General features: G+C 33.8%; 1 protein-coding gene across 4 annotated transcripts in view; it reads right to left on the reverse strand.

The window, feature by feature from the left end:
* Positions 1 to 11,465, reverse strand: part of npas1 (neuronal PAS domain protein 1) — a 92,326-nt gene extending 80,861 nt beyond the window's left edge. Inside the window, exon 1 of one of the 4 annotated variants that reach the window (XM_087283071.1) lies at positions 10,951 to 11,464. The gene's annotated coding sequence lies outside the window, so the exon portion shown is untranslated. Of the gene's footprint in view, positions 1 to 10,497 lie in introns of all 4 variants that reach the window. The other 3 variants (XM_087283070.1, XM_087283072.1, NM_001328383.2) reach the window with 3 other exon arrangements.
* Between the last annotated feature and the right edge of the window lie 399 nt (positions 11,466 to 11,864).

The following is an 11,864-nucleotide window of genomic DNA, read 5'->3' on the forward strand; positions in this document are numbered from 1 at the left end:
CCCATGACTTTTGGCCCTTTTTTGTGCTAATCAAGGAAAAAAAGCTACTTTTATTAGCAAAGTTCAACAAACTTTCACTGGTAAAGATGGTAAACAAACTATAAAAAAACTGATCTGTAAAGTGTGAGTTAATACATTATTTAAGTGTTAGTTATTAGCTTATTTGTGTTTTTGGGACGTTATACTAGTTGCAACTACTCCTCATTTACTAACAGTTAATAAATGAAGAATAATTGCAACTGGAATAACGCCCCAATACCATATAGAAACTATTAACTGATACTTACACAATTCTTTAGTAAGTAATTTACTAACAGCTTGTTCATGATCTATTACTAATTTATTAGGTATAGTTATAAATAATTAAAATACAGTTAACAAGCCATTTCTAACTTGTTAATTAACAGCTTATAAGTTATCTATTGGCTATCTATAAGGAACAGTTATAAATAATTAACAAACTAATAACTTTATTCAACAAGTCATTTATAACTCATTAACTAACAGTTTATTAATGATCTATTAACTAGTTATTACGGATAGTTATTCTAAATTGTTACAGAGGCACCGGTAACACTTTGCAAGAAGGTTCCATTAGTTAATGTATTTACAGGGCCGGCGCTTCCATAGAGGCGACCTAGGCGGCCGCCTAGGGCAGCAGAATAGAGGGCGGCGTTCCCAACATTATACCCTCATCCCCGCGCCATCAGTTATATCCACGTCTAGGGCGGCAGAAAAGAGAGAGTGGCGTCCCTGACACTACCCTCACTACCCGCGGCATAAGTTATATCCGCGTCTACGGTGGCAGAATAGAGAGGGCGGTGTCCGCGACACTACCCTCACCACCCGCGGCATCAGTTATATCCGCGTCTACGGTGGCAGAATAGAGAGGATGGCGTCCGTGACACTACCCTCACCACCCGCTCCCTCTTCTATTCGCGTCTAGGGTGACAGAATAGAGAGGGCGGCGTCCCCGACACTACCCTCACCACCCACGCTTCAACCCCCACCCCCCCACCCCTATCTTCACTTTAGGGTTTAGGGCAGCGTGACCGTCCTTTGCCCAGAGCGGCAGTTCAGCTTGCTCCGGCCCTGAGTATATACCACTGTAAAAAATAAATCCGTAAAATTTATGATAAAAAAACGGCAGCTGTGGTTGCCAGTCTTTCACCATTAAAATAGTAATTCATAATTTTTACAGTAAACTGCCATATTTCATTCATTTATAGAGGTAATATGTCTGTATTTCGAAAGTGGTGATGAAAAAGTTATGTAATGAAGCCATGCTCATCACAAATTAATTTTTCCCACAAGCTGGAAAGTGTATCAGTGTAAAGAAGGTGCTCAGTCATTCACACAGCTACTAAACACCAGTATGGTAACACGCATAAAATTAAAGTCATGAAATAAATATTGTTTATCAACATTAGATGTATTATAAATCTCTACAAACAATGTACAAACAATGAAAAAAAAGTTGTCTGCAAAATTGTTGCAATTTATTTTTGTTGAATTTAAACAAACAAAAAAACTATTTGTTTAAATTCAAAATAAATTATTTACAATCACTTTACTTAAAAAATTAAGTAAATTCAAGGAGTCATCTTTGAATATTTTTTTTCAGTGTACATGATGGGAAAACAACTACAAAGATCCATAGTAATGTCAACAAAAAGCATAAAAAGTAATGTGCTATGCAGGGAATTCTGGGAAAGTCAGCTTACAGTTGTTCGCCGTATATATTAAGGAAATTTGCTGTTAACCAGGTTGCGGATTTTTACGTAGCAGTTTTACAGTTTTTTATGGTTGACATCACGGCCATTTTTTACGTGAGCTAAGTATGAACACAGCTTGCGCAGCATTTATTAGGATCGACATTTACTAATGCATTATTAACATCCAATGTAATGCACTGTGAGTTATCATGAACTAACAATGAACAACCTTATTTTCATTAACTAACTCTAGCTTACATAAACAAATACGGTAATAAGTTCAATGTTTATATTAGTACTGTGAATACATTAGTTAACATTAACAAATATGACCTTATTGTAAAGTGTTACCAGTAGTTAACTAATCGCTTTTTACAGTGTGCAGCGTTATTATGGGTAAAATAGGTTTTACACAATTTTTTTTCATTTTTATGTAAACTTTGCAGATCAATGGTAAATATCAACGTAACATTCTCTATTTGTTGTAGAACACAAATTTTTCTACAATGAACAAGTCATTGTTTATAAAGTTCACGCTAATAACAATGACTATGAAGAAAACTATAGCAATTGAATCCACAGAACTTGACAAAAACTTTGCATTTATGACATGCGTCTGCTCCAGTTCATGTCACTTTAAAAGCAAGCTGTGTATTTAGTTTCTTTAAAGTTATGGACATTAAAATTATTAACTTTTGTGAACAGACATTTCCACTTCAAAAATGTGTGAATTACTTTCCAACTGTTTTAAAGCACTTCAGTAAAATTTAAGCGAGAAACATTGGTTAGATCACTTCAGAAGGCGTTAAGTTGGAAAACTTCAGAGAAATGTTTAAAGTTGAATGCCAAAAAGATAAAATAAATAAGTAAATAAATGAATAAATAAATAAATATGTAAACAAACAAATACATATATAAATAAATAAACAAATAAATAAATAAATGAATGAATGAATGAATGAATGAATGAATGAATGAATAAATGAATAAATAAATAAATAAATAAATAAATAAATAAATAAATAAGTTTAAAATTATCTTTGTTTATTTTAAGTACTAGCGGAACAAACATTTTAAATAATTATATTTTAAAAGCTGGTTTTATTATGTTATTTTATGTTATTATTATTAATATTATTATTATTATTATTATTATTATTATTATTATTATTATTATTATTATTATTATTATATCTGGTAGCATGGTGGCACAGTAGTTAAATAAATAAAAGAACAAACAAACAAACAAACAAAAAAACAAACAAATACATAAATAAATAATAGATTAATAGATAAATAAATAAAAAGTTTTAAATTATATTTGTTCCTTATATTTACTAGCAAACAAACATTTTAAATAACTATATTTTGAGAGCTGGTTTTATTATTATTATTATTATTATGGGGTTATTATTATTATTATAAATGGGGGTGGCATGGTGGCGCAGTAGTTAGCACTGTCGCCTCACAGTAACAAGTTCGGTGGTTGGGTCAGTTGGCATATCTGTATGGAGATTGCATGTTCTCCCCGGGTGCTCTGGTTTCCCCCACAAGTCTAAAGTTCTGCACTATAGGTGAATTGAATAACACAAATTGTCTGTAGTGTATAAGTGTGTGTGAATGAGCGTGTTTGGGTGTTTCCCAATACTGGGTTGCAGATAGAAAGGAATCTTCTGCATAAAACATATGCTGGAATAGTTGGCGGTTCATTCCACTGTGGTGACCTTGAATATTATTATTATTTTCTCGATATGTTGTCTGTGATTCATTTTGTTCTTCAAACTGAAGAGAAAAGCAAAGAATCAATATGTTTCAAATAGAGAAATCACTTCTTTTTTCGATCTAATTCTTAAGGTCCAGTTTGTTCTTCTGTAAAAACGATTTATTTTGCAGTGAACTTGGCATCGATAACTGATAAATTTGCTATAATCTTCACCAATTACTTGTGAGAACACTCATATTCCTGCAAGGGTCACAAAAGCTATAAAGTCAAAGTCATATGTCAGCCGTATGACATCAAAACTCATCTTGAAAGCCTGAAAAGTCAGCTTTAAAAGATTACAACAAAGTCATGCGTAAAAGAAAATGTCAATAATTTAGCATCTCTACATATTTCTTTGAAGCAAGAGCATTTCAAGGTACTGTCTAATAGCAGTAACTGCAGAAATGATGCTATTGCATGTAACATTCAATTATGTTCGCTTCTGAAATTATAAATCCAGCATCTTTGAAGTGCAAATAGCTGAGCAACACACACACTCATATTACATATATAATGTATAAATATAAATATATATATACTGCATGTAGGTTTCCATCAATATATGGAGCCGTTTCCGCAGAATACTAATTTGTTTTCACATCTCTCTGCATTTGAAGTCCGGCATTAGGAAGTCAGATGTTGTCTCGTTTTCTTCGAAGGCTGATAAATCAGCTTTGGTCAACAGCGTTTCTATCTCTCGCTATCGCATTTAACTAGACTCGGCTCTTGTGGTTTTGCCCGCTGACCTTGGCGGCTTCCCATCATTCCCAGTCCAAGGTTCCTCTCAAATCCTGCGAGTTGGAGGCTGCATCTTCATCTTCACCTGCCCCATTAATTATCAAATGGAATCAATACTTCATTTGATTAGATCAAACTGACCCAACGCACGCTCTCCTGACCCGCAGCGCTAAAACGCAGAGCGGAAGAGAACTGCTCCTCTGAGATCCCCCATATGTCGCTTCTTTTTGTCTTTTGAATGTAGATATACCAAATCAGCATGCTGTGGAGCATTCAGTGCCTGATGAAGCCCACTTGTTTCACACTAATGAAATTTTACACTGTTTACATTGTAGAAAGTGCTAGAGAAATAATAATAAAAAAGACTTGAGTTTAAAGAAATTGTTAAACTATAATACAGCATAGATGGATTAAATTTTGTTCCGTTGTTAAATCATTTTATTTGATTATTTGTTTTTTAAGGGTAGAATATAATAATAATAAAAATAATAATAATAATAATTATTATTATTATTATTATTATTATTATTATTATTATTATTATTATTATTATTATTATAACAATGTAATAATAATAATAATAATCATTATCATAATAATAATAATTATTATTATTATTACTATTGTTGTTATTGTTGTTGCTGTTATTATTGTTTTGTTGTTGTTTCTGTCATTTAATAATAATAACAACAACAATAACAATAATTATAATAACAATAATAATATAGTAACAATAATAATAATATTCATAATAATAATAATATTTTTTAGAAATAATAATGATAGTAATAATAATAATTATTATTAGTAGTAGTATTAGTAGTAGTGTTGTTGTTGTTGTTGTTGTTGTTATTATTGTTTTGTTGTTGTTTTTGTCATGTAAAATAATAATAATAATAATTATTATTATTATTATTATTATTATTAATATTAGTAGTAGTATTAGTAGTAGTAGTAGTAGTAGTGTTGTTGTTGTTATTGTTGTTTTGTTGTTGTTTTTATCATTTTAAATAATAATAATAATAATAATAATAATAATAATAATAATAATAGGAGACACAGAGGCGCAGTAGGTAGTGCTGTCGCCTCACAGCAAAAGGGTTGCTGGTTCAGTTGGCGTTTCTGTGTGGAGTTTGCATGTTCTCCCTGCGTTTGTGTAGGTTTCCTTCGGGTGCTCCAGTTTCCCCCACAGTCCTAAGACATGCGGTACAGGTGAATTGAGTAGTCTAAATTGTACGTTGTGTATGAGTGTGAATGGATGTTTCCCAGAGATGGGTTGCAGATCGAAGGGCATCTGCTGCGTGGAACATCTGCTGAATAAGTTGGCGATTCATTCCGCTGTGGTGACCCCAGATTAATAAAGGGACTAAGCCGCTAAGCCTTTTTTTAGAAATAAGATTAAATTGATTAAAGATTAAATTGACATAAAAAAAAAAACTTTCTAGAGACTATAACAGCTGTCTCAAACTTACACTTGCCAGCATAGATCATGATGAATGTGTTTATGAAAAAACATGTACGCATCATAATTGAATTTATTACATGAAATAAAAATTTTATTTGCTTTTTTTTTTATTTAATTTTATTTACTTTAAAAATCAGAACGTTTAAACAGCCATAGACACTCACACAATCAATTCATGCTGTCCAAACACAAATCGATTAAGTTAAGTCAACTCAACAAATTTGAGTTAATTGAACATAAAACAATTAAGTTGTCCTAAAAACATCTCAAGAATTGGATTGTTTCACCTCGATTTAAATAAGTAGTTTGAACCAGCTGTAAAATCTTTTTTTTTTTTTTATTGAGAGAACTGAACAGGTCTAGAAAGTTAAAATCAAAATCCCTTTTTTAATGTTAGAGTTTCTATTTGCTATACCAACTGTCTTAAATTTGTATTTCACTATGATTATTTCAATTAAGTGAACAGTATACTGCAAAATATGACTTCATTTTACTATAATGCATATATAAACGCAGTGTATGTGAAACACATACACAGTATAATAACCAGCCCTAAAGGCAGGGAATGAGTCCTGAAAACAGACAAACAGGTCAAACAGGCACCTGCGGCCGTACAGGTGATGTCAGAGAAGCCTGAAGTAAAACTGCAGTCACATCTTTGCATTAAAATATGCCTGTTTCATTAAAAGCACCAGGGCGAATTAGAACACCATTTGCATTTTAGTGAGAATCATTGGATCACTTCATGATTGTTATATAGGATGCACATTTCCTGCTTTATTCCACATGGACAACTGCAGGACTTTTGTTTAAGTCACATAAAACTTGAGGCATGTTCGGCTTGTGCTGTTTTTGGAAGAATTATAATTATTTATTTTTTTGCAATAAGAAAATTATATATACAGTTGAAGTCAGAATTATTAGTCCCCCTGTTTATTTATTATATTATATTTCCCAATTTCTGTTTAACGGAGAGGTTAGGTTAGGTAAATTAGGTTAACTAGGCAGGTTAGGGTAATTAGGCAAGTTATTGTATAACGATGGGTTGTTCTGTAAAATTAAGCTTAAAGAGGCTAATAATTTTGACCTTAAAATGGCTTTTAAAAAATTAAAAACTGCTTTTATTCTAGAATAAAATAAATAAGACTTTCTCCAGGAGAAAAAAAAATATTATCAGACATAATGTGGAAATTTTCTTGCTCTGTTCAAAATAATTTGTTAATTAATTAAATAAAAATATTTTTTTTTACTTCATATATACATATATACACACACACACAACTGTTTAATTTTGATATCTCGGTTAAAACTGAATGCTAACTTTTGTTTTAAAAACCAAATTACATAAATGTTGTTGAAATTAACACTAGTTAAGATTCACAAATAGTTTCGAAGTATTTTTGATGTTCATTTAAACTTATGTAATCAAACAAAAAAAAGTAAAAGTAAAGTGTTATCAGTTAAACGCTTTTACATGATGTACTCTTCTTTGTGCGTTAGTTTAATTGTATTTCTTCACATTTCGTGCTACTTTCATGCAAAAAAAAACTTTGTATACAATATTAACTATAAATGTAAATGCCTGTTAATATTGTTTTAGATTTGTGGAGAACTGACTTTGGTGAATTGTTATATATAACAATTCCATTTATATACTACACGCTGTAGTATATTAATGATAAATGATGGGTTCGATTTGTGTTGGGACAACGTGAAATAATTAAGTTTACTCATTAGTTTTTACCAATTTCATTGGATTGAACATAAAACAACTTAAAAACGCTCAAGAATAGTGTTGTTTCAGCTCGTTTTACAAAAGTTATATAAGATTTTGAGTGCACTGTAAAAAATGCTGCGTTCCACACAATTCCTTTGTGTTCTCCCAGCACACATTGATTAAGTTAACTTAATCATTTTATGAATTTAAGTGGATTGATCTTAAAACAATTAGGTTGTCCCTCAAAAAACCTTAAGAGCTTGCTTTAACTCATTTAAAATAAGTAATTTTAACAAGCAGCACAAGACATTTTTTGAGTGTGTATAGTCAACATACTTTACATACTTTACATGTTTACATCTTTACATGTTTACATCTTTACATACTTGCATTTTATTGATGAGTTTATGAGGAAATAATGTAAATATATAGAGAAAATAAGCATAACTGTATTAAAGCAATATATATATATATATATATATATATATATATATATATATATATATATATATATATATATATATATATATATATATATATATATATATATACATATATACACACACACACACACACACACACACACACACACACACACACACACACACATAAAACTTTTGGCTTAATGTGGGCTTAAACATAACTACCCCTAAAGATATTTTCTGATACTCACTTAATTCACTTTCATAAATATACAGACAACATTTGTCAATCATAAAGCGCTTTCTGTCAAACTTGGATGCTTTTACACACACAAAATCTGCTGCTTGTTCAAACTACTTATTCAAAATAAGCTGAAACAGCGCTATTCTTGAGATTTTTGAAGGGACTGCTTAATTATTTTATGTTCAATCTACTTAAATTTGTAAAAACAAACCTACTAAGTTAAATGAATTGATTTATGTTGGGACAACTTGAAGGAATTATGTGGAACCCAGCACTTTTTAATGTGGATGTTCAGATTATCAGTTGATTTTAAGTGTGCAGAAGGTCAAAAGCAGTTGGTAAGATCCCATCTGAGTGACTGCAGAAGAGTGAGGGTCTGTATATCGACAAGGGCTCTTGTTTGTTTGTGTGTGTGTGTGTGTGTGTTTATAAGGGCATATCGATATGTGTGTGTGTGTATGTTGAGTATATAAATATCCGCGCGTGTCCCTGCAGATCTGCGTGTGAGTGGCAGGAAGTGGTTATGTAAGGAGTCACAGTGGGCTGCAGTGGACAGCCTGACCACAGATCAGGTCAACCAAGTGTGACACCAACAGCTTCTCACTGACACCTCGCTGACACTGTCTGTCACCAGGCCTGTCTGTCCCGTTCAGTGTGTGTGTGTGCGTGCGTGTTTTATGGTCCTATAGCTCCATCGTACACACCTGCAGAACTTCCATCAATTCTCAATTCACGTTCTCTTCAGAGATGCCCTGATGTCTTACGCATATGCGGATTCAGTCTTTGGATGTGCAGCGTTTACTAAATAGGTGGCTCACGTTCTTTTGCATGCACAATTTTTATTGTGATTAATATGTATACTGTGAAATGGTACTAACTTTGTAACAACGTTTTGAGAGGGTAAATGAAAATTAAAAGATTTTTCTGTCAAAATGAGCAATTAGTTTCAGGCAAGATGAAAACTTCACTGTAAAAAATGCTGTGATCCACTCAATGGATTTGGGTTGAGATAACATGAAGGAATTACTGTAAGTTAACTTTTTAAAGTTATGCTTCTATCATTTTAAGTGAATTAAACATAAAACAATTAGGCTGTCTTAACGAAATATCAAGAATTGAGTTGTTTTAGCTCATTTTAAATAAGTAGTTTGAAAAAGCATACATTTTTTGAGTGTTACTGATAAACTAGATTAATAAACATATATCAAGTATAATAAATCATGAATAATAAATAACAATAATACTTTTTATTTATAGTGCGCTTTTCTCAGACCCAAGGCGCTGCAAGGCATAGAAGGCAAACAGTAACAAAGCAGAACAATAAAAACACCACAATGAGACAATAAAATCTAGACAATAAAATTGAATGATTAAATCAACCAAAATAATCAACCTAAATTAAAAGCAACGGTAAAAAGGTAAGTCTTGAGAAGTTTCTTAAAACAGTCCAGAGAGGCGGCATTCCTGATGCTGTCGGGTCAACTATTTCACATGGTCTGTTCTGTACAAAAAAGGTCTATCAATTATGGTCTTAAGCTTACAGTGTGTCTGATACAGGGTAAAAAAAAAAGCTTTAAAAGGGCTCATTTTTGTGTTCAGACACATTTCATAAGCAAACTGGTAAAAATTCTGGGTTTAACACAATGTCCTAGCACAAATCTGTTGAGTTAACTTAACTGTATAAAAATGTAAGTTAATTGAACACAAAACAATTAAGTTGTCCTTAAAAAAAAGATCACGAACTAAGTTGATTCAGCTCATTTGAAATAAGAAGTTTTAACAAGCAGCCGAAATATATTTTTGAGTGCAACAGGTGGACTTTTAAACTAATGTTAATTTATTTTTCAAAATCCTCAACCTGCAAAACGAAAGGAAAACGGCAAATTAACTTCTACTCTCCTTAAACTAAAACCGCAGAGTCCCAAGCGAGTTTCTCATGCTTGCTTTTTGTGTTTCTTTCCCTGGAAACTGCTGCCATAGTGAGGGTGAAAAGTGCCAAAATAATTTCCGTCTCTATAGTTTCAGCTGTTTGACAGCCATTCCACAAATAAATGAAATTAATCTATAAAATAATACTTATTAATATTTGGTTACCGTGTACATTGTAATTATGTTGTAATAGCACAGTTATTATTGTGCAAAATGTGAAAATATTTTAGAAGTGTGTCTAAAAATACATACTATTTTTAATATATACAAACAGTTAACATGTACAAATAGTTTTGTGAGCAAACTTTTAATAATGATGATAATAATAATAATAATAATAATAATAATAAATAATATTAATAATTTATTACACTTGCCTCAATATTAGTTAGCAATTTAAAAAGACTCTTAGCAAATAAAGTTATGTTTAAAACTTAAAAGCACGCCGAACTGAGCTAAATCCCACATTAAGCTCACACCATTGAAAGAAAAGGTTAATATTTACCTCATTCCTAATACAAATCCAGTCATTAAGAAGAAGCCGTTTAATCCAAAGACATCAGATATCAGAAGACGGCCGCCTACCATTCACTACCTTCCCCAGAACACAGCGTCAATGCAAAGCACACTAATCTTGTAAAATCCACTAATTAAGTGAGAGATGATGTTTGAAAGCGAGCCGAGGCGGTCCGCACAATTAACCCCAGCATTCCTCCCCTGCGCTCCCAATACCTTCGTCATTGAGGCGGAAAGACAAGTGCACTTATGAGCAAAGTGTCTTTCCCAAAAACTTTCCCAGGAAGGCGAGCCCCCCATGCAGGCGCAAAGCCATCAACAAGTTTAAGGGGGAAGAAGCTCATATCTTAAAAGTTGAAGCTGTCAGATGTGACAGTCCGGCATGTGTTCATAGAGACCAGAACAGGAAGAAGTTGTGTTTTGCTGATGTAAACGGACTCACCTGATGTGCATGTCCACCTCCGAGCAGCTGTTTGGGTGGCAGATGTTTCCCTCCTCCTCTTCCTTAGAAGTCTTGGACCTGTCCCGATCAGAACCCCCAACCCCGAACCGTGACCCTCCCCTTTCGACTCAGTCCACGTTCCAGGACCCCTCGCGCTCACATGCAAACACACACTCTCACACGGGGGGTGACAAGGGGGTCAGACGGGGCCAAGAACAATCCCAGCTGCTGGCACAAAAGAGCAGGCGAACACACAGCGGTCTGCAGCCGCAAGAGTGTGTGCGTGTGTGTGTGTGTAGCGGCAGCAGCGGCGGCTCTCTCCTCCCTCACTTTCCAAGCGGGATCGTCTCAGATATGACTGGAGTTGGAGGATGCGAGTCTGTTTCCTTCTCTGGCGTGCTCCCTGCGTTGGCTCTCTCTCTTTCCTCGTTCTTTTCTTTTCATTTCCTCTTGGGAAAGCTGCACGCACCGGTCGTCACTTCACCCGCTCCCTCTCTCGGTCCCTCGCTCTCTCTCTCTTCCCTCAATCGCTAGTAAATATAAAAGAAATGCTTGTACGGCCCCTACCTCTCTCTCTCTCTTTCACTCTCTCGTTTCTTTCTCGTTTACACTCCCTCCTCCCCACTGCCCTCACTTTTCTTTCTCACTGTCAAAGCTGCCTTTCAAATGCTGATTAGCACACAGAGTAAAAGAGAGAGAGAGAGAGAGAGAGAGAGGGAGAGTGGAGTTATGGCTAGCATTGGGCTAGGATTCCGTCACATTCGACTTGAACAACACTTCGCTCAGACAAACACATACTTCAGTCTCCATCCTCAGCGTAAGCGTTCTACCGATATCATCTCACCCTATGGGTTGGCTCGCCTAAAAAACATTGAGCGAATAAACCCGCTCGGACTGTTCCGCGCACCCGCACC

This window comes from Danio rerio, chromosome 15 (assembly GCF_052040795.2).
Source record: "Danio rerio strain M-AB ecotype USA chromosome 15, GRCz13ab, whole genome shotgun sequence".
In the NCBI taxonomy this organism is placed as follows: domain Eukaryota; kingdom Metazoa; phylum Chordata; class Actinopteri; order Cypriniformes; family Danionidae; genus Danio; species Danio rerio.